The sequence below is a fragment of the Bombina bombina genome, chromosome 5 (assembly GCF_027579735.1).
Source record: "Bombina bombina isolate aBomBom1 chromosome 5, aBomBom1.pri, whole genome shotgun sequence".
NCBI classification, from domain to species: Eukaryota; Metazoa; Chordata; class Amphibia; order Anura; family Bombinatoridae; genus Bombina; species Bombina bombina.
In genome coordinates this window covers 370,558,526-370,578,778 of record NC_069503.1, presented here as the reverse complement: position 1 = coordinate 370,578,778, position 20,253 = coordinate 370,558,526, and the positions used below count along the sequence as shown (strand labels likewise).

The 20,253-nt window shown below is 39.0% G+C and overlaps 1 protein-coding gene across 1 annotated transcript in view; it reads left to right on the top strand.

Annotated features, from left to right (window-relative positions):
• CPVL (carboxypeptidase vitellogenic like) overlaps positions 1 to 20,253 on the top strand; it is a 1,090,549-nt gene that overhangs the window by 47,415 nt on the left and 1,022,881 nt on the right. The gene's annotated exons all lie outside the window — the stretch shown is intronic.

Below are 20,253 nucleotides of genomic sequence, written 5' to 3'. Positions count from 1 at the left end.
CCAAGGGGGGGGGGTGAATACTTTTGCAAGGCATTGTATATCCTATTGGAATTGCGATGAAAAACGCTTATGATGAAACAGAATAAAATAAATAACTGACACATCACATATGATAGATCAAAAGTAGATGACACATTAATGCTAACATTAAGAAAGTTAATGTATACCGTGTGTAGACAAAATAATACAATGTAACAGCTTTGTTGAATAATACAATGCAAAAATTCAGTTGAAGCTGTCAGAAATAACCCACGACCTACAAAGTTATAACTAATAATAAAAATGAATGTGTTATTCACAATTCTAATACCATATGTGTCTTACCTAAAATATCTATTGACAGTGAAAACTCTATGGAGGTGGATCTCTAAATATGTGTGAGCTTATTGCTCACTTAAAGGGACATTGTACCCAAATTTTTTCTTTTGTGATTCAGATAGAGCATGACATTTTAAGCAACTTTCTAATTTTACTCCTATTATCAAATTTTCTTCATTCTCTTGGTATCTTTATTTGAAATGCAAGAAAGTAAGTTTAGATGCTGGCCCATTTTTGGTGATGAACCTGGGTTGTTCTTGCTGATTGGTGGATAAACTCATCCACCAATAAAAAAAAAATAAAAAAATGTGCTGTCCAGAGTTCTGAATTAAAAAAAAAAAAAAAAAAAAGCTTAGATGTCTTTTTAAAATAAAGAGAATGAAGAAAAATTGATAATAGGAATGATTATTGGTGAGGTGACTAGGAATTCTTTTTTAAGGAAGACATTCTAATAGGTGACCACTTGTGTCTTTTGGAAATCACTACCTTTTGGGTGCCAACTTTTGTTTCAGTGTAGGTGCTCTCCTATATACCATTTTTGGATTTTTAGACAATACATTTTTCAAATACTGATCTTTAAGCAGAATGGCCAATGTCTTTGTAGGACTTGTCTTATTTCCCTATGATAGGAGTTGAATTGTGTAATGAATAATGGGGTTGATGTAACACTGGTATTCATCTGTGAATCATCCCCAATGTCCTTGACTTGTAGTATGCTAACCCTATTCATATTGTTGGCTCTCTCATAGCCGTCCATAATCAAGCTTGTGGGGTATCCCCTTGTCCTTGAAACAATCTATTAAAATATTAGATTGTTCACTATATTTATCAAGGGTACTACAATTGCGCGTGTTCACCTAAACTGACTATAGGTAATGTTGGTTTTCCACCCATTTTAGATGATTGCTAGAAAAATGTAAAGTTGTTGCCGTCTACATTTTTGAGTAAAGTAGAAGACGCAACATTCCCACTCTCATCCCATTCGAGAATTACATCTAGAAATTAAATATTATTAGGTTGTAGGTTATAAGTAAAGGAAAGTCCCATGAAGTTAGTATTCAAACTTTCCATAAAATTACTGATTTCTTCAACTGAACCCTGCCATATAAAAATAAGGTCATCTATAACGGCCATAGAATACCAGGTTGCCCCTCCAGTTAGAGTTGTAAATATAAGTCTCTACAAAAACCCCCATAAAGAGATTTGCAAAACTGGGGGCAAACCTGGTACTCATGGCCGTCCCTTTAACCTGTAAATAAAAGTTGTCCAAAATTGGAAATAGTTATGAGACAATATAAAAGAGATGGATGCTAAAATGAACTCCTGTTGTGTTGTAGATAAATATAAATCTTCTTCCAAAAATCTCCCAATGGCTTGTAGACCTAGTTCATTATCTATATTGGAGTACTATTGGTTATCCTGTGATGTAGGAGCACTCATCCATTCTCTTAACCTCTGACAATTTATTAAGGAGGTCTGTAGTCTTTTAAATACGATGACAAGGTCTTTACATAACCCTGTAAGAAGAAATCTATGTACTCTGATAGTTTCAGTAAGGCTATTAATGCCCGCAATTATGAGCCTAATTATGAGCCTGCCAGGGGGATCTTTTGGATTTTTGTGGATCTTGGACAGGTGGTAATAGTAAGGCGTGTTGGGGTGGTCAGGAGTCAGTTTCTTTTTTTATTTAAAATTCCTCCAGATAGACGCTGTTCCAATAGTTTTATGTTGTTTACAAAAGGCTTCTGTGGGATCACTTTTTAATTTTTTGTAATCTACTTCGTCTCCCACTATATTAATGGCTTCTTTTATGTAGTCGTCATAGTTCTGCAATACTATGCCCCCGCCCTTATCTGCTTGGCGGATAACTAGATTATGGTCACCTGCCAGACTTCTAATTGCTCTAAGTTCCTGTGGCCAGATCTTACTTTCTTTGATTTAGGACAGTTTAGTAGTGATTTTTTTTCTAAATCCTCTAATACAAACTGTTGAAACGGTTCAATACAAGATGCCTCTTCCTTGGGAGGGTTAAACAAGGAAGGGGGAGCAAATGGAGTATGTTTGAAATATTCTAATAGATGGTAAGTTAATGATGAAATGTCGCTATGTATAACTTGTAAAGATTGGTCAGCGGGCATTTCATCTGTGAGAATAGGTGTTACCATAATTTTCCTTTGTTTAAGTTTGTTGTATTTTTTTTTTTCTCCACAAGGGGGCCAATTGTTGCTCCTCTAAAAAATGACTACTATTGTTGGAGGTTGATGGTCTTTCATCATTTCTATGATTTTGTGGAGTAAAACATTGAGTCTCAGGAACTTGATTTCTCTCTTCTAAAACCTGATATCTATTGTGTATCTGTGTTGGCAAGATGGTTGTTTGGGAGGATACTGGGGCTGATGATTATAGTATCCTTTGTTTACTTGTGGTGTTCTATTAGCCCATCTATTCTGGTTTTTATAATTGGCCTCATTAGTATGAGTATTTTTCCCATTATCCCAACCATTTCTGGTGTTTATGATTATAATTTTATTGTTTTCAAATCTGCGGTTCCCATAGTTATTTCTATTTTTATTCTTATTTCCATGATTTGATTTCTTGGAATTTTTTTTACTACAGTCCATTCCCCCTCTTTATCAACTTTAGGTTTTTTGTTGTAAGTATAAACCAAACCATTAGTATAATCTTCCTCATCTTTTCATTTTTTGTGTTTTTTATATTAATTAGGTCAGTCTGATGGCTATCAGAGGCTTTTATGGTCAAATTATTTAATCTATGATAATCTTCGTGATCATTTTGGATGTTTTCAATATCTTTTGCCACCTCTTCAACCAAGGACTGTCTATGGGTGATGAGATCAATCAAATTTAATGAGCAATCATCCAATATAGCATACAATTGTTTTCAATAACTCCTCATTGTTGTTAAAAGAGCAATTAGCAAAGACTCTCAGGCCTCTGGGGATTTGTTTATTTTTTTTTTTGTACTTTAAGTGTCTAAATCCCCACCAGTGCCTGTGTTCAGTCTTTTTAGGATGTCCTCTAGGGAAGAAAACAAACTCCTAATAGTTTTAATAACACATGGTGAATTAGACTCTCCATTAGATGTGTACTGGGTTGATCTCCTAGAGGTTCTCTCTAATATTGATAACATTTTGTTGTTAAAACAACCACTGAAGCGGCTACCCTTATTACCTCAAAAAGAGGGCTTCAACTATAATTCAACAAGCACTATAAAAATGGCTCTATAGGGGGCGCTTAATGATAGAATACATAAAACATACAAGGTGAAACAAAGTATATACAGCTAATGATACACAATAACCCTAGTCACAGGATATACTGAAGCCAGTAATTTTATGGAAAGTTTGAATACTAACTCCATGGGACTTTCCTTTACTTATAACCTACAACCTAATAAGATTGATTTTCTTGATGTAATTCTCGAATGGGATGAGAGTGGGAATGTTGAGTCTACTACTTTTCTCAAAGATGTAGACAGCAACAACTTTTTAAATTTTTCCAGCAATCTAAAGGGGTGGAAAACCAACATTCCCTATAGTCAGTTTAGGCGAATGCGCCGCAATTGTAGTACCCTTGATAAATATAGTGAACAATCTAATATTTTAATCGTTTCAAGGACAAGGGTTACCCCACAAGTTTGATTACGGATGGCTATGAGAGAGCCAAAAATTTGAATAGGGTCAGCAAACTACAAGTCAAGGACATTTGGGATGATTCACAGATGAATACCAGTGTTACATCAACCCCATGATTCATTACACAATTCAACTCCTATCATAGGGAAATAAGGCAAGTCGTACATAGACATTGGCCGATTCTGCTTAAAGATCAGTATTTGAAAAATATGTCTAAAAATCCAAAAATAGTATATAGGAGAGCACCTACATTGAAACAAAAGTTGGCACCCAGTAAGGTAATTTCCAAAAGACACAAGTGGTCACCTAATAGAATGTCTTCCTTAAAAAGAATTCCTAGTCACCTCACCAATAATCATCAGTCAGGTACATTTAGATATATTACACATGGGAAGACAGAAATTACTTCATTTACAACTAGGGAGACGTTCACTATCGAACAAAACATTACTTGTGATGCTACATTTGTGGTTTTGTCTTAATGTGTGTGTGGTGTACAATATTTGGGGCGTACCTGTAGGAAGATCAGGACCTGATGGAGTGAACATCTTTGTAACATCAAAAAAGGCTTCCTTAAACACAGTGTATCCAGACATAACGCATTAGAACACTGTAAGGGTACCTGTAGCTTTTCCATTGCAACCCCTTGAAGTAATCCCCCCCCCCCCCCCCAGTTCAACAATATAATAGGTTAGCGCTGCGGAATTTGTTGGCGATCTACAAATAACCAATGATGATGATGATGATAATAATATAAAAGGTACACCATGCTATGTCAGAGAGAAACCTATTGGATCTTTCGGTTTCAGTCTCTCTTTCCCACAGGGTTAAATGAAGTTATTGATTCAGCTGCTTTTTGATTGCCATGTGCATTTAAATACATATGACAACTTATATCATCATATACAAATGTTTACATTTTATGAGCAATAAGCTCACACGATCAGAGATCCACCCCCATGGGGTTTACACTTTAAAAGACACACATGGCATTAGAATTGTGAATAGCAGTTTGTGCACACACCTATAGGCACTGAAATACATTATTACCATCAAGTGAGCAATAAGCTCACACACTATCTGAGATCTACCTCCCTGGAATTCTCACAAATAATAAATTATTCAGGTAAAGACACATACAGAATTAGAACTGGAATTGTTAATTGCAGTTTGTGCACACACAGGCACTCACATATGTAATTATTTTTAAATAAGTTTACTCATGATAAGAAATCTACCTCCATGGAGTTTATCCGTTCCAATAGATAATTTATGTATAGATAAATATGGAATTAGTATTAGAATAGCAGTTTGTGCACACACTTATAGGCACTAACATACATAATCCCCTCGCCGTGAGCAATAAGCTCACACACGATTAGAGATTCACCATCTTGAAGTTTTCATCTTCAATAGATAATTTAGGTATATACACACACAGAATTAAAATGAGAATTTTTAATAGCATTTTGTGCACACACTTATAGGCACTGAAGCACGTAATTCATTTAAAGTGAGCAATAAGATCACACACTATTAAAGATCCACCCTCATGCAGTTCCTAATAGAGAATTTTGGTAAAGACACTTATGGAATTAGAATTTGAATTGTGAACAGCAGTTTGTGCACAAACTTATAGGCACTTACTCATATTAAGTGAGCAATAAGATCACACACATTTAGAGATCCACCTCCATAGAGTTTTCACTGTCAATAGATATTTCTTTCATGTAATTAGCAAGAGTCCATGAGCTAGTGACGTATGGGATATACATTCCTACCAGGAGGGGCAAAGTTTCCCAAACCTCAAAATGCCTATAAATACACCCCTCACCACACCCACAATTCAGTTTTACAAACTTTGCCTCCTATGGAGGTGGTGAAGTAAGTTTGTGCTAGATTCTACGTTGATATGCGCTCCGCAGCAAGTTGGAGCCCGGTTTTCCTCTCAGCGTGCAGTGAATGTCAGAGGGATGTGAGGAGAGTATTGCCTATTTGAATGCAGTGATCTCCTTCTACGGGGTCTATTTCATAGGTTCTCTGTTATCGGTCGTAGAGATTCATCTCTTACCTCCCTTTTCAGATCGACGATATACTCTTATATATATACCATTACCTCTGCTGATTTTCGTTTCAGTACTGGTTTGGCTTTCTACAACATGTAGACGAGTGTCCTGGGGTAAGTAAATCTTATTTTCTGTGACACTCTAAGCTATGGTTGGGCACTTTATTTATAAAGTTCTAAATATATGTATTCAAACATTTATTTGCCTTGACTCAGAATGTTCAACATTCCTTATTTTCAGACAGTCAGTTTCATATTTGGGATAATGCATTTGAATCAATCATTTTTTCTTACCTTAAAAATTTGACTTTTTTTTCCCTGTGGGCTGTTAGGCTCGCGGGGGCTGAAAATGCTTCATTTTATTGCGTCATTCTTGGCGCAGACTTTTTTGGCGCAAAAAAAAAAAATCTTTTCTGTTTCCGGCGTCATACGTGTCGCCGGAAGTTGCGTCATTTTTTGACGTCCTTTTGCGCCAAAAATGTTGGCGTTCCGGATGTGGCGTCATTTTTGGCGCTAATAGCATTTAGGCGCCAAATAATGTGGGCGTCTTATTTGGCGCCAAAAAATATGGGCGTCGCTTTTGTCTCCACATTATTTCAGTTTCATTTTTTCTTTGCTTCTGGTTACTAGAAGCTTGTTTATTGGCATTTTTTCCCATTCCTGAAACTGTCATTTAAGGAATTTGATCAATTTTGCTTTATATGTTTTTTCTCTTGCATATTGCAAGATGTCTCACGTTGCATCTGAGTCAGAAGATACTTCAGGAAAATTGCTGTCTAGTGCTGGAACTACCAAAGCTAAGTGTATCTGCTGTAAACTTTTGGTAGCTATTCCTCCGGCTGTTGTTTGTATTAATTGTCATGACAAACTTGTTAAAGCAGATAATATTTCCTTTAGTAATTGTACCATTGCCTGTTGCAGTTCCCTCAACATCTAAGGTGCGGAATGTTCCTGATAACATTAGAGATTTTGTTTCTGAATCCATCAAGAAGGCTATGTCTGTTATTTCTCCTTCTAGTAAACATAAAAAATCTTTTAAAACTTCTCTCTCTACAGATGAATTTTTAAATGAACATCATCATTCTGATGATTCTTCTGGTTCAGAGGATTCTGTCTCAGAGATTGATGCTGATAAATCTTCATATTTATTTAAAATGGAATTTATTCGTTCTTTACTTAAAGAAGTACTAATTGCTTTAGAAATAGAGGATTCTGGTCCTCTTGATACTAATTCTAAACGTTTAGATAAGGTATTTAAATCTCCTGTGGTTATTCCAGAAGTTTGTCCTGTTCCTAATGCTATTTCTGAAGTAATTTCCAGAGAATGGGATAAATTGGGTAATTCATTTACTCCTTCTAAACGTTTTAAGCAATTATATCCTGTGCCGTCTGACAGATTAGAATTTTGAGACAAAATCCCTAAAGTCGATGGGGCTATTTCTACCCTTGCTAAACGTACTACTATTCCTACGTCAGATGGTACTTCGTTTAAAGATCCTTTAGATAGGAAAATTGAATCCTTTCTAAGAAAAGCTTATCTGTGTTCAGGTAATCTTCTTAGACCTGCTATATCTTTGGCTGATGTTGCTGCAGCTTCAACTTTTTTGGTTGGAGACTTTAGCACAACAAGTAACAGATCATGATTCTCATAATATTATTTTCTCCAACATAGGTGTGTCCAGTCCACGGCGTCATCCTTACTTGTGGGATATTCTCTTCCCCAACAGGAAATGGCAAAGAGCCCAGCAAAGCTGGTCACATGATCCCTCCTAGGCTCCGCCTTCCCCAGTCATTCTCTTTGCCGTTGTACAGGCAACATCTCCACGGAGATGGCTTAGTTTTTTGGTGTTTAAATGTAGTTTTTATTCTTCAATCAAGAGTTTATTTTAAAATAGTGCTGGTATGTACTATTTACTCTGAAACAGAAAAGAGATGAAGATTTCTGTTTGTAAGAGGAAAATGATTTTAGCAACCGTTACTAAAATCGATGGCTGTTTCCACACAGGACTGTTGAGAGGAATTAACTTCAGTTGGGGGAAACAGTGAGCAGACTTTTGCTGCTTGAGGTATGACACATTTCTAACAAGACTTGGTAATGCTGGAAGCTGTCATTTTCCCTATGGGATCCGGTAAGCCATTTTTATTAAATAAGAATAAAGGGCTTCACAAGGGCTTTAAAGACTGGTAGACATTTTTCTGGGCTTAAACGATTAATATATAAGCATTTTTAATACTTCATAGTTTTGAGGAGTTATTTTATTCTTGGGAATTATGTAAAAAAACCGGCAGGCACTGTATTGGACACCTTTTTCACTGGGGGCCTTCTCTAATCATAGGCAGAACCTCATTTTCGCGCCTCTATTGCGCAGTTGTTTTTGGGAAGCAAGACATGCAGATGCATGTGTGAGGAGCTCAGATACATAGAAAAAGCTTACTGAAGGCGTCATTTGGTATCGTATTCCCCTTTGGGCTTGGTTGGGTCTCAGCAAAGCAGATACCAGGGACTGTATAGGGGTTAAATATAAAAACGGCTCCGGTTCCGTTATTTTAAGAGTTAAAGCTTTCAAATTTGGTGTGCAATACTTTTAAGGCTTTAAGACACACTGGTGAAATTTTGGTGAATTTTGAACAATTCCTTCATACTTTTTCACATTTTCAGTAATAAAGTGTGTTCAGTTTAAAATTTAAAGTGACAGTAACGGTTTTATTTTAAAACGTTTTTTGTACTTTGTTATCAAGTTTATGCCTGTTTAACATGTCTGAACTATCAGATAGACTATGTTCTGTATGTGGGGAAGCCAAGGTTCCTTCTCATTTAAATAGATGTGATTTATGTGACACAAAATTTAGAGAAAATGATGCCCAAGATGATTCCTCAAGTGAGGGGAGTAAGCATGGTACTGCATCATCCCCTCCTTCGTCTACGCCAGTCTTGCCCACACAGGAGGCCCCTAGTACATCTAGTGCGCCAATACTCCTTACTATGCAACAATTAACGGCTGTAATGGATAATTCTATCAAAAACATTTTAGCCAAAATGCCCACTTATCAGCGAAAGCGCGACTGCTCTGTTTTAGAAAATACTGAAGAGCATGAGGACGCTGATGATATTGGTTCTGAAGTGCCCCTACACCAGTCTGAGGGGGCCAGGGAGGTTTTGTCTGAGGGAGAAATTTCAGATTCAGGGAAAATTTCTCAACAAGCTGAACCTGATGTGATTACATTCAAATTTAAATTGGAACATCTCCGCGCTCTGCTTAAGGAGGTGTTATCTACTCTGGATGATTGTGAGAATTTGGTCATTCCAGAGAAATTATGTAAGATGGACAAGTTCCTAGAGGTCCCGGGGCCCCCAAAGCTTTTCCTATACCCAAGCGGGTGGCGGACATTGTAAACAAAGAATGGGAAAGGCCCGGCATACCTTTTGTCCCTCCCCCTATATTTAAGAAATTGTTTCCTATGGTCGACCCCAGAAAGGACTTATGGCAGACAGTCCCCAAGGTCGAGGGGGCGGTTTCTACTCTAAACAAACGCACTACTATCCCTATAGAAGATAGTTGTGCTTTCAAAGATCCTATGGATAAAAAATTAGAGGGTTTGCTTAAAAAGATGTTTGTTCAGCAAGGTTACCTTCTACAACCAATTTCATGCATGGTTCCTGTCACTACAGCAGCGTGTTTCTGGTTCGATGAACTAGAAAAGTCGCTCAATAAAGATTCTTCTTATGAGGAGATTATGGACAGAATTCATGCTCTCAAATTGGCTAACTCTTTTACTTTAGACGCCACTTTGCAATTGGCTAGATTAGCGGCGAAAAATTCAGGGTTTGCTATTGTGGCGCGCAGAGCGCTTTGGCTAAAATCTTGGTCAGCGGATGCGTCTTCCAAGAACAAATTGCTTAACATACCTTTCAAGGGGAAAACGCTGTTTGGCCCTGACTTGAAAGAGATTATTTCTGATATCACTGGGGGTAAGGGCCACGCCCTTCCTCAGGATAGGTCTTTCAAGGCTAAAAATAAACCAAATTTTCGTCCCTTTCGCAGAAACGGACCAGCCCCAAGTGCTACATCCTCTAAGCAAGAGGGTAATACTTCTCAAACCAAGCCAGCCTGGAGGCCAATGCAAGGCTGGAACAAAGGTAAGCAGGCCAAGAAACCTGCCACTGCTACCAAGACAGCATGAGATGTTGGCCCCCGATCCGGGACCGGATCTGGTGGGGGGCAGACTTTCTCTCTTCGCTCAGGCTTGGGCAAGAGATGTTCTGGATCCTTGGGCGCTAGAAATAGTCTCCCAAGGTTATCTTCTGGAATTCAAGGAGCTTCCCCCAAGGGGGAGGTTCCACAGGTCTCAATTGTCTTCAGACCACATAAAAAGACAGGCATTCTTACATTGTGTAGAAGACCTGTTAAAAATGGGAGTGATTCATCCTGTTCCATTAGGAGAACAAGGGATGGGATTCTACTCCAATCGGTTCATAGTTCCCAAAAAAGAGGGAACATTCAGACCAATCTTAGATCTCAAGATCCTAAACAAGTTTCTCAAGGTTCCATCGTTCAAAATGGAAACCATTCGGACAATTCTTCCTTCCATCCAGGAAGGTCAATTCATGACCACGGTGGATTTAAAGGATGCGTATCTACATATTCCTATCCACAAGGAACATCATCGGTTCCTAAGGTTCGCCTTTCTGGACAAGCATTACCAGTTTGTGGCACTTCCATTCGGATTAGCCACTGCTCCAAGAATTTTCACAAAGGTACTAGGGTCCCTTCTAGCGGTGCTAAGACCAAGGGGCATTGCAGTAGTACCTTACTTGGACGACATACTGATTCAAGCGTCGTCCCTACCACAAGCAAAGGCTCATACGGACATTGTCCTGGCCTTTCTCAGATCTCACGGGTGGAAAGTGAACGTAGAAAAAAGTTCTCTATCTCCGTCAACAAGAGTTCCCTTCTTGGGAACAATAATAGACTCCTTAGAAATGAGGATTTTTCTGACAGAGGCCAGAAAATCAAAACTTCTAAGCTCTTGTCAAGTACTTCATTCTGTTCTTCTTCCTTCCATAGCGCAGTGCATGGAAGTAATAGGTTTGATGGTCGCGGCAATGGACATAGTTCCTTTTGCGCAAATTCATCTGAGACCATTACAACTGTGCATGCTCAGTCAGTGGAATGGGGATTATACAGACTTGTCTCCGACGATACAAGTAGATCAGAGGACCAGAGATTCACTCCGTTGGTGGCTGACCCTGGACAACCTGTCACAGGGGATGAGCTTCCGCAGACCAAAGTGGGTCATTGTCACGACCGACGCCAGTCTGGTGGGCTGGGGCGCGGTCTGGGAACTCCTGAAAGCTCAGGGTCTTTGGTCTCGGGAAGAATCTCTTCTCCCGATAAATATTCTGGAACTGAGAGCGATATTCAATGCTCTCAAGGCTTGGCCTCAGCTAGCAAAGGCCAAATTCATACGGTTTCAATCAGACAACATGATGACTGTTGCGTATATCAACCATCAGGGGGGAACAAGGAGTTCCCTGGCGATGGAAGAAGTGACCAAAATCATTCAATGGGCGGAGACTCACTCCTGCCACTTGTCTGCAATCCACATCCCAGGAGTGGAAAATTGGGAAGCGGATTTTCTGAGTCGTCAGACATTTCATCCGGGGGAGTGGGAACTCCATCCGGTAATCTTTGCCCAAATTACTCAATTGTGGGGCATTCCAGACATGGATCTGATGGCCTCTCGTCAGAACTTCAAGGTTCCTTGCTACGGGTCCAGATCCAGGGATCCCAAGGCGACTCTAGTAGATGCACTAGTAGCACCTTGGACCTTCAACCTAGCTTATGTATTCCCACCGTTTCCTCTCATCCCCAGGCTGGTAGCCAGGATCAATCAGGAGAGGGCATCGGTGATCTTGATAGCTCCTGCGTGGCCACGCAGGACTTGGTATGCAGACCTGGTGAATATGTCATCGGCTCCACCATGGAAGCTACCTTTGAGACAGGACCTTCTTGTTCAAGGTCCGTTCGAACATCCGAATCTGGCCTCACTCCAACTGACTGCTTGGAGATTGAACGCTTGATTTTATCAAAGCGAGGGTTCTCAGATTCTGTCATTGATACTCTTGTTCAGGCCAGAAAGCCTGTAACTAGAAAAATCTACCATAAAATATGGAAAAAATATATCTGTTGGTGTGAATCTAAAGGATTCCCATGGAACAAGATAAAAATTCCTAAGATTCTATCCTTTCTTCAAGAAGGTTTGGAGAAAGGATTATCTGCAAGTTCTTTGAAGGGACAGATTTCTGCTTTATCTGTTTTACTTCACAAAAAGCTGGCGGCTGTGCCAGATGTTCAAGCTTTTGTTCAGGCTCTGGTTAGAATCAAGCCTGTTAACAAACCTTTGACTCCTCCTTGGAGTCTCAATTTAGTTCTTTCAGTTCTTCAGGGGGTTCCGTTTGAACCCTTACATTCCGTTGATATTAAGTTATTATCTTGGAAAGTTTTGTTTTTGGTTGCAGTTTCTTCTGCTAGAAGAGTTTCAGAGTTATCTGCTCTGCAGAAGGTGGTTTTGCGTACTAAACCTGGTTTTCTTCCGAAAGTTGTTTCTAACAAAAACATTAACCAGGAGATAGTCGTGCCTTCTTTGTGTCCGAATCCAGTTTCAAAGAAGGAACGTTTGTTGCACAATTTGGATGTAGTTCGTGCTCTAAAATTCTATTTAGATGCTGCAAAGGATTTCAGACAAACATCTTCCTTGTTTGTTGTTTATTCTGGTAAAAGGAGAGGTCAAAAAGCAACTTCTACCTCTCTCTCTTTTTGGCTTAAAAGCATCATCAGATTGGCTTATGAGACTGCCGGACGGCAGCCTCCTGAAAGAATCACAGCTCATTCCACTAGGGCCGTGGCTTCCACATGGGCCTTCAAGAACGAGGCTTCTGTTGATCAGATATGTAAGGCAGCGACTTGGTCTTCACTGCACACTTTTACTAAATTTTACAAATTTGATACTTTTGCTTCTTCTGAGGCTATTTTTGGGAGAAAGGTTTTGCAAGCCGTGGTGCCTTCCATCTAGGTGACCTGATTTGCTCCCTCCCATCATCCGTGTCCTAAAGCTTTGGTATTGGTTCCCACAAGTAAGGATGACGCCGTGGACCGGACACACCTATGTTGGAGAAAACAGAATTTATGTTTACCTGATAAATTACTTTCTCCAACGGTGTGTCCGGTCCACGGCCCGCCCTGGTTTTTTAATCAGGTCTGATAATTTATTTTCTTTAACTACAGTCACCACGGTATCATGATTTCTCCTATGCAAATATTCCTCCTTTACGTCGGTCGAATGACTGGGGAAGGCGGAGCCTAGGAGGGATCATGTGACCAGCTTTGCTGGGCTCTTTGCCATTTCCTGTTGGGGAAGAGAATATCCCACAAGTAAGGATGACGCCGTGGACCGGACACACCGTTGGAGAAAGTAATTTATCAGGTAAACATAAATTCTGTTATTCTTCTTCAGCATGCTAATAATTTTATCTGTGATGCCATTTTTGATATTATCAGAGTTGATGTCAGGTTTATGTCTCTAGCTATTTTAGCTAGAAGAGCTTTATGACTTAAAACTTGGAATGCTGATATGGCTTCTAAATCAACTCTACTTTCCATTTCTTTCCAGGGTAACAAATTATTTGGTTCTCAGTTGGATTCCATTATCTCAACTGTTACTGGTGGGAAAGGAACTTTTTTACCACAGGATAAAAAATCTAAGGGTAAAAACAGGGCTAATAATCGTTTTCGTTCCTTTCGTTTCAACAAAGAACAAAAGCCTGATCCTTCATCCTCAGGAGCAGTTTCAGTTTGGAAACCATCTCCAGTCTGGAATAAATCCAAGCCTTCTAGAAAGGCAAAGCCTGCTTCTAAGTCCTCATGAAGGTGCGGCCCTCATTCCAGCTCAGCTGGTAGGGGGCAGGTTACGTTTTTTCAAAGAAATTTGGATCAATTCTGTTCACAATCTTTGGATTCAGAACATTGTTTCAGAAGGGTACAGAATTGGTTTCAAGATGAGACCTCCTGCAAAGAGATTTTTTCTTTCCTGTGTCCCAGTAAATCCAGTGAAAGCTCAAGCATTTCTGAATTGTGTTTCAGATCTAGAGTTGGCTGGAGTAATTATGCCAGTTCCAGTTCTGGAACAGGGGATGGGGTTTTATTCAAATCTCTTCATTGTACCAAAGAAGGAGAATTCCTTCAGACCAGTTCTGGATCTAAAAATATTGAATCGTTATGTAAGGATACCAACGTTCAAAATGGTAACTGTAAGGACTATCTTGCCTTTTTGTTCAGCAAGGGCATTTTATGTCCACAATAGATTTACAGGATGCATATCTGCATATTCCGATTCATCCAGATCATTATCAGTTCCTGAGATTCTCTTTTCTGGACAAGCATTACCAGTTTGTGGCTCTGCCGTTTGGCCTAGCTACAGCTCCAAGAATTTTTACAAAGGTTCTCGGTGCCCTTCTGTCTGTAATCAGAGAACAGGGTATTGTGGTATTTCCTTATTTGGACGATATCTTGGTACTTGCTCAGTCTTTACATTTAGCAGAATTTCATACGAATCGACTTGTGTTGTTTCTTCAAGATCATGGTTGGAGGATCAATTCACCAAAAAGTTCATTGATTCCTCAGACAAGGGTAACCTTTCTGGGTTTCCAGATAGATTCAGTGTCCATGACTCTGTCTTTGACAGACAAGAGACGTCTAAAATTGATTTTAGCTTGTCGAAACCTTCAGTCACAATCATTCCCTTCGGTAGCCTTATGCATGGAAATTCTAGGTCTTATGACTGCTGCATCGGACGCGATCCCCTTTGCTCGTTTTCACATGCGACCTCTTCAGCTCTGTATGCTGAATCAATGGTGCAAGGATTACACAAAGATATCTCAATTAATATCTTTAAAACCGATTGTACAACACTCTCTAACGTGGTGGACAGATCACCATCGTTTAATTCAGGGGGCTTCTTTTGTGCTTCCGACCTGGACTGTAATTTCAACAGATGCAAGTCTCACAGGTTGGGGAGCTGTGTGGGGATCTCTGACGGCACAAGGAGTTTGGGAATCTCAGGAGGTGAGATTACCGATCAATATTTTGGAACTCCGTGCAATTTTCAGAGCTCTTCAGTCTTGGCCTCTTCTGAAGAGAGAATCGTTCATTTGTTTTCAGACAGACAATGTCACTACTGTGGCATACATCAATCATCAAGGAGGGACTCACAGTCCTCTGGCTATGAAAGAAGTATCTTGAATTCTGGTTTGGGCGGAATCCAGCTCCTGTCTAATCTCTGCGGTTCATATCCCAGGTATAGACAATTGGGAAGCGGATTATCTCAGTCGCCAAACGTTGCATCCGGGGCGAATGGTCTCTTCACCCAGAGGTATTTCTTCAGATTGTTCAAATGTGGGAGCTTCCAGAAATAGATCTGTTGGCGTCTCATCTAAACAAGAAACTTCCCAGGTATCTGTCCAGATCCCGGGATCCTCAGGCGGAAGCAGTGGATGCATTATCACTTCCTTGGAAGTATCATCCTGCTTATATCTTTCCGCCTCTAGTTCTTCTTCCAAGAGTAATCTCCAAGATTCTGAAGGAATGCTCGTTTGTTCTGCTGGTAGCTCCGGCATGGCCTCACAGGTTTTGGTATGCGGATCTTGTCCGGATGGCCTCTTCCGCTACGACCAGACCTTCTGTCGCAAGGTCCTTTTTTCCATCAGGATCTCAAATCCTTAAATTTAAAGGTATGGAGATTGAACGCTTGATTCTTGGTCAAAGAGGTTTCTCTGACTCTGTGATTAATACTATGTTACAGGCTCGTAAATCTGTATCCAGAGAGATATATTATAGAGTCTGGAAGACTTAAATTTCTTGGTGTCTTTCTCATCATTTTTCTTGGCATTCTTTTAGAATTCCGAGAATTTTACAGTTACTTCAGGATGGTTTAGATAAAGGTTTATCCGCAAGTTCTTTGAAAGGACAAATCTCTGCTCTTTCTGTTCTTTTTCACAGAAAGATTGCTAATCTTCCTGATATTCATTGTTTTGTACAAGCTTTGGTTCGTATAAAACCTGTCATTAAGTCAATTTCTCCTCCTTGGAGTTTGAATTTGGTTCTGGGGGCTCTTCAAGCTCCTCCGTTTGAACCTATGCATTTATTGGACATTAAATTACTTTCTTGGAAAGTTTTGTTCCTTTTGGCAATCTCTTCTGCCAGAAGAGTTTCTGAATTATCTGCTCTTTCTTGTGAGTCTCCTTTTCTGATTTTTCATCAGGATAAGGCAGTGTTGCGTACTTCTTTTGAATTTTTACCTAAAGTTGTGAATTCTAACAACATTAGTAGGGAAATTGTGGTTCCTTCATTATGTCCTAATCCTAAGAATTCTAAGGAGAAATCATTGCATTCTTTGGATGTTGTTAGAGCTTTGAAATATTATGTTGAAGCTACCAAGTCTTTCCGAAAGACTTCTAGTTTATTTGTTATCTTTTCTGGTTCTAGAAAAGGCCAGAAAGCTTCTGCCATTTCTTAGGCAAGATGAATTAAAGATTTCAACCAAGATGCCAATGTTGAGTCGGGTAAATCTCCGCCTCAAAGGATTACAGCTCATTCTACTAGGTCAGTTTCTACTTCCTGGGCGTTTAGGAATGAAGCTTCGATTGATCAGATTTGCAAAGCAGCAACTTGGTCCTCTTTGCATACTTTTACTAAATTCTACCATTTTGATGTATTTTCTTCTTCTGAAGCAGTTTTTGGTAGAAAAGTACTTCAGGCAGCGGTTTCAGTCTGAATCTTCTGCTTATATTTTTCATTAAACTTTATTTTGGGTGTGGATTATTTTCAGCAGGAATTGGCTGTCTTTATTTTATCCCTCCCTCTCTAGTGACTCTTGCGTGGAAAGATCCACATCTTGGGTAATCATTATCCCATACGTCACTAGCTCATGGACTCTTGCTAATTACATGAAAGAAAACATAATTTATGTAAGAACTTACCTGATAAATTCATTTCTTTCATATTAGCAAGAGTCCATGAGGCCCGCTCTTTTTTTGGGGGTGGTTATGATTTTTGTATAAAGCACAATTATTCCAATTCCTTATTTTATATGCTTTCGCACTTTTTTCTTATCACCCCACTTCTTGGCTATTCGTTAAACTGAATTGTGGGTGTGGTGAGGGGTGTATTTATAGGCATTTTGAGGTTTGGGAAACTTTGCCCCTACTGGTAGGAATGTATATCCCATACGTCACTAGCTCATGGACTCTTGCTAATATGAAAGAAATGAATTTATCAGGTAAGTTCTTACATAAATTATGTTTTTAGGTAAGACACATATGGTATTAGAATTGTGAATAGCAGTTTGTGCACACTTATAGGCATTTTCATACATTACTCATTTGAAGTCCACACATTCATTTTTACTATTAGTTGTAACTTTGTAGGTTGTGGGTTATTTCTGACAGCTTCAACTGAATTTTTACATTGTATTATTCAACAAAGCTGTTACATTGTATTATTTTGTCTATAAACGGTATACATTAACTTTCTTAATGTTAGCATTAATGTGTCCTCTAATTTTGATCTATCATATGTGATGTGTCAGTTATTTATTTCTATTCTGTTTCATCATAAGCGTTTTTCATCGCAATTCCAATAGGATATATGTACATATGATTATCTGTGAAATAGCTTTGTATACAAGGATTAATTAGTTGGGATTGATTGTATTATATAATGTAGACATTTTTTAGATTCAACACTGTTTTGAAACTGACTGTTTGACACTACAGCTAAAGACTGTTAGTGATTAGATGTCATGTTCATTACACCTGTGCTCTCAGAATCTGGTTGGATAGGATAGCATTTAAATAAGTGCATCAGTATATGGTTTGTTATGCCTGAGGAAACAGCGTAACTGCTGAGAAATGTGTTGCATATCTGGGGGTACAGACTGTGCATACCCACCAGCTTTTAACACTGTATTTTTTTTGAATTTTGTATGGTTTTAATAAATCAGTTTTTAACCCCTTAGTGACCAGAGCACTTTTCCATTTTCTGTCCGTTTGGGACCAAGGCTATTTTTACATTTCTGCGGTGTTTGTGTTTAGCTGAAATTTTCCTCTTACTCATTTACTGTACCCACACATATTATTATATACCGTTTTTCTCGCCATTAAATGGACTTTCTAAAAATACCATTATTTTCATCATATCTTATCATTTACTATAAAATTTATAAAATATGAGGAAAAATGGAAAAAAACACACTTTTTCTAACTTTGAACCCCAAAATCTGTTACATATCTACAACCACCAAAAAACACCCATGCTAAATAGTTTCTAAATTTTGTCCTGAGTTTAGAAATACCCAATGTTTACATCTTCTTTGCTTTTTTTGTAACTTGTAGGGCCATAAATTCAAGTAGCACTTTGCTATTTTCAAACCATTTTTTTTTTTTCAAAATTAGCGCTAGTTACATTGGGACACTGATATCTTTCAGGAATCCCTGAATATCCATTGACATGTATATATTTTTTTTTTCTAAGACATCCCGAAGTATTGATCTAGGCCCATTTTGGTATATTTCATGCCACCATTTCACCGCCAAATGCGATCAAATAAAAAAAAAATTGTTCGCTTTTTCACAATTTTTTTTCACAAACTTTCAGTTTCTCACTGAAATTATTTACAAACTGCTTGTGCAATTATGGCATAAATGGTTGTAAATTCTTCTCTGGGATCCCCTTTATTCAGAAATAGCAGACATATCTGGCTTTGGCATTGCTTTTTAGTAATTAGAAGGCCGCTAAATGCCACTGTGCACCACACGTGTATTGTGCCCAGCAGTGAAGGGGTTAATTAGGGAGCATGTAAGGAGCTTTTTGGGGTATTTTTAGCTTTAGTGTAGTAGACAACCCCAAGTATTGATCTAGGCCCATTTTGGTATATTTCATGCCACCATTTCGCCGCCAAATGCGATCAAATTAAAACAAAACGTTAAATTTTTCACAATTTTAGGTTTCTCACTGAAATCATTTACAAACAGCTTGTGCAATTATGGCACAAATGGTTGTAAATGCTTCTCTGGGATCCCCTTTGTTCAGAAATAGCAGACATATATGACTTTGGCGTTAATTTTAGCTTTAGTGTAGAGATCAGCCTCCCACCTGAAACATCAGACCCCCTGATCCCTCCCAAAAATCTCTCTTCCCTCCCCTACCCCACAAATGTCCCCGCCATCTTAAGTACTGGCAGAAACTCTGCCAGTACTAAAATAAAAGGAAAATTTTGGCTTTTTTGTGCATTTTTTATAGCATATTTACATATGCTTATGTGTAGGATCCCCCTTAGCCCCCAACCTCACTGATCCCCCACCAAACAGCTCTCTAACCCTCCCCCTCTGACTTAATGTGCGCCATCTTGGGTACTGGCAGCTGTCTGCCAATACCCATTTTAGTGAAAAATATGCTGTTTTTATTAATAAATGTCCCTTTTCTGTAGTGTAGCTTCCCCCCACCCCTTCAGATCCCTTAGATGTTTTTCAAAAAATAAGTTTTTCTCCTGTTAAGTGTAGTCAGTCCACGGGTCATCCATTACTTATGGGATATTAACTCCTCCCCAACAGGAAGTGCAAGAGGATCACCCAAGCAGAGCTGCTATATAGCTCCTCCCCTCTACGTCACACCCAGTCATTCTCTTGCACCCAACTAATAGATAGGATGTGTGAGAGGACTGTGGTAATTAAACTTAGTTTTTATATCTTCAATCAAAAACATAATTTATGCTTACCTGATAAATTCCTTTCTTCTGTAGTGTGATCAGTCCACGGGTCATCATTACTTCTGGGATATTAACTCCTCCCCAACAGGAAGTGCAAGAGGATTCACCCAGCAGAGCTGCATATAGCTCCTCCCCTCTACGTCACTCCCAGTCATTCGACCAAGGACCAACGAGAAAGGAAAAGCCAAGGGTGAAGTGGTGACTGGAGTATAAATTAAAAAATATTTACCTGCCTTAAAACAGGGCGGGCCGTGGACTGATCACACTACAGAAGAAAGGAATTTATCAGGTAAGCATAAATTATGTTTTCTTCTGTTAAGTGTGATCAGTCCACGGGTCATCATTACTTCTGGGATACCAATACCAAAGCAAAAGTACACAGATGACGGGAGGG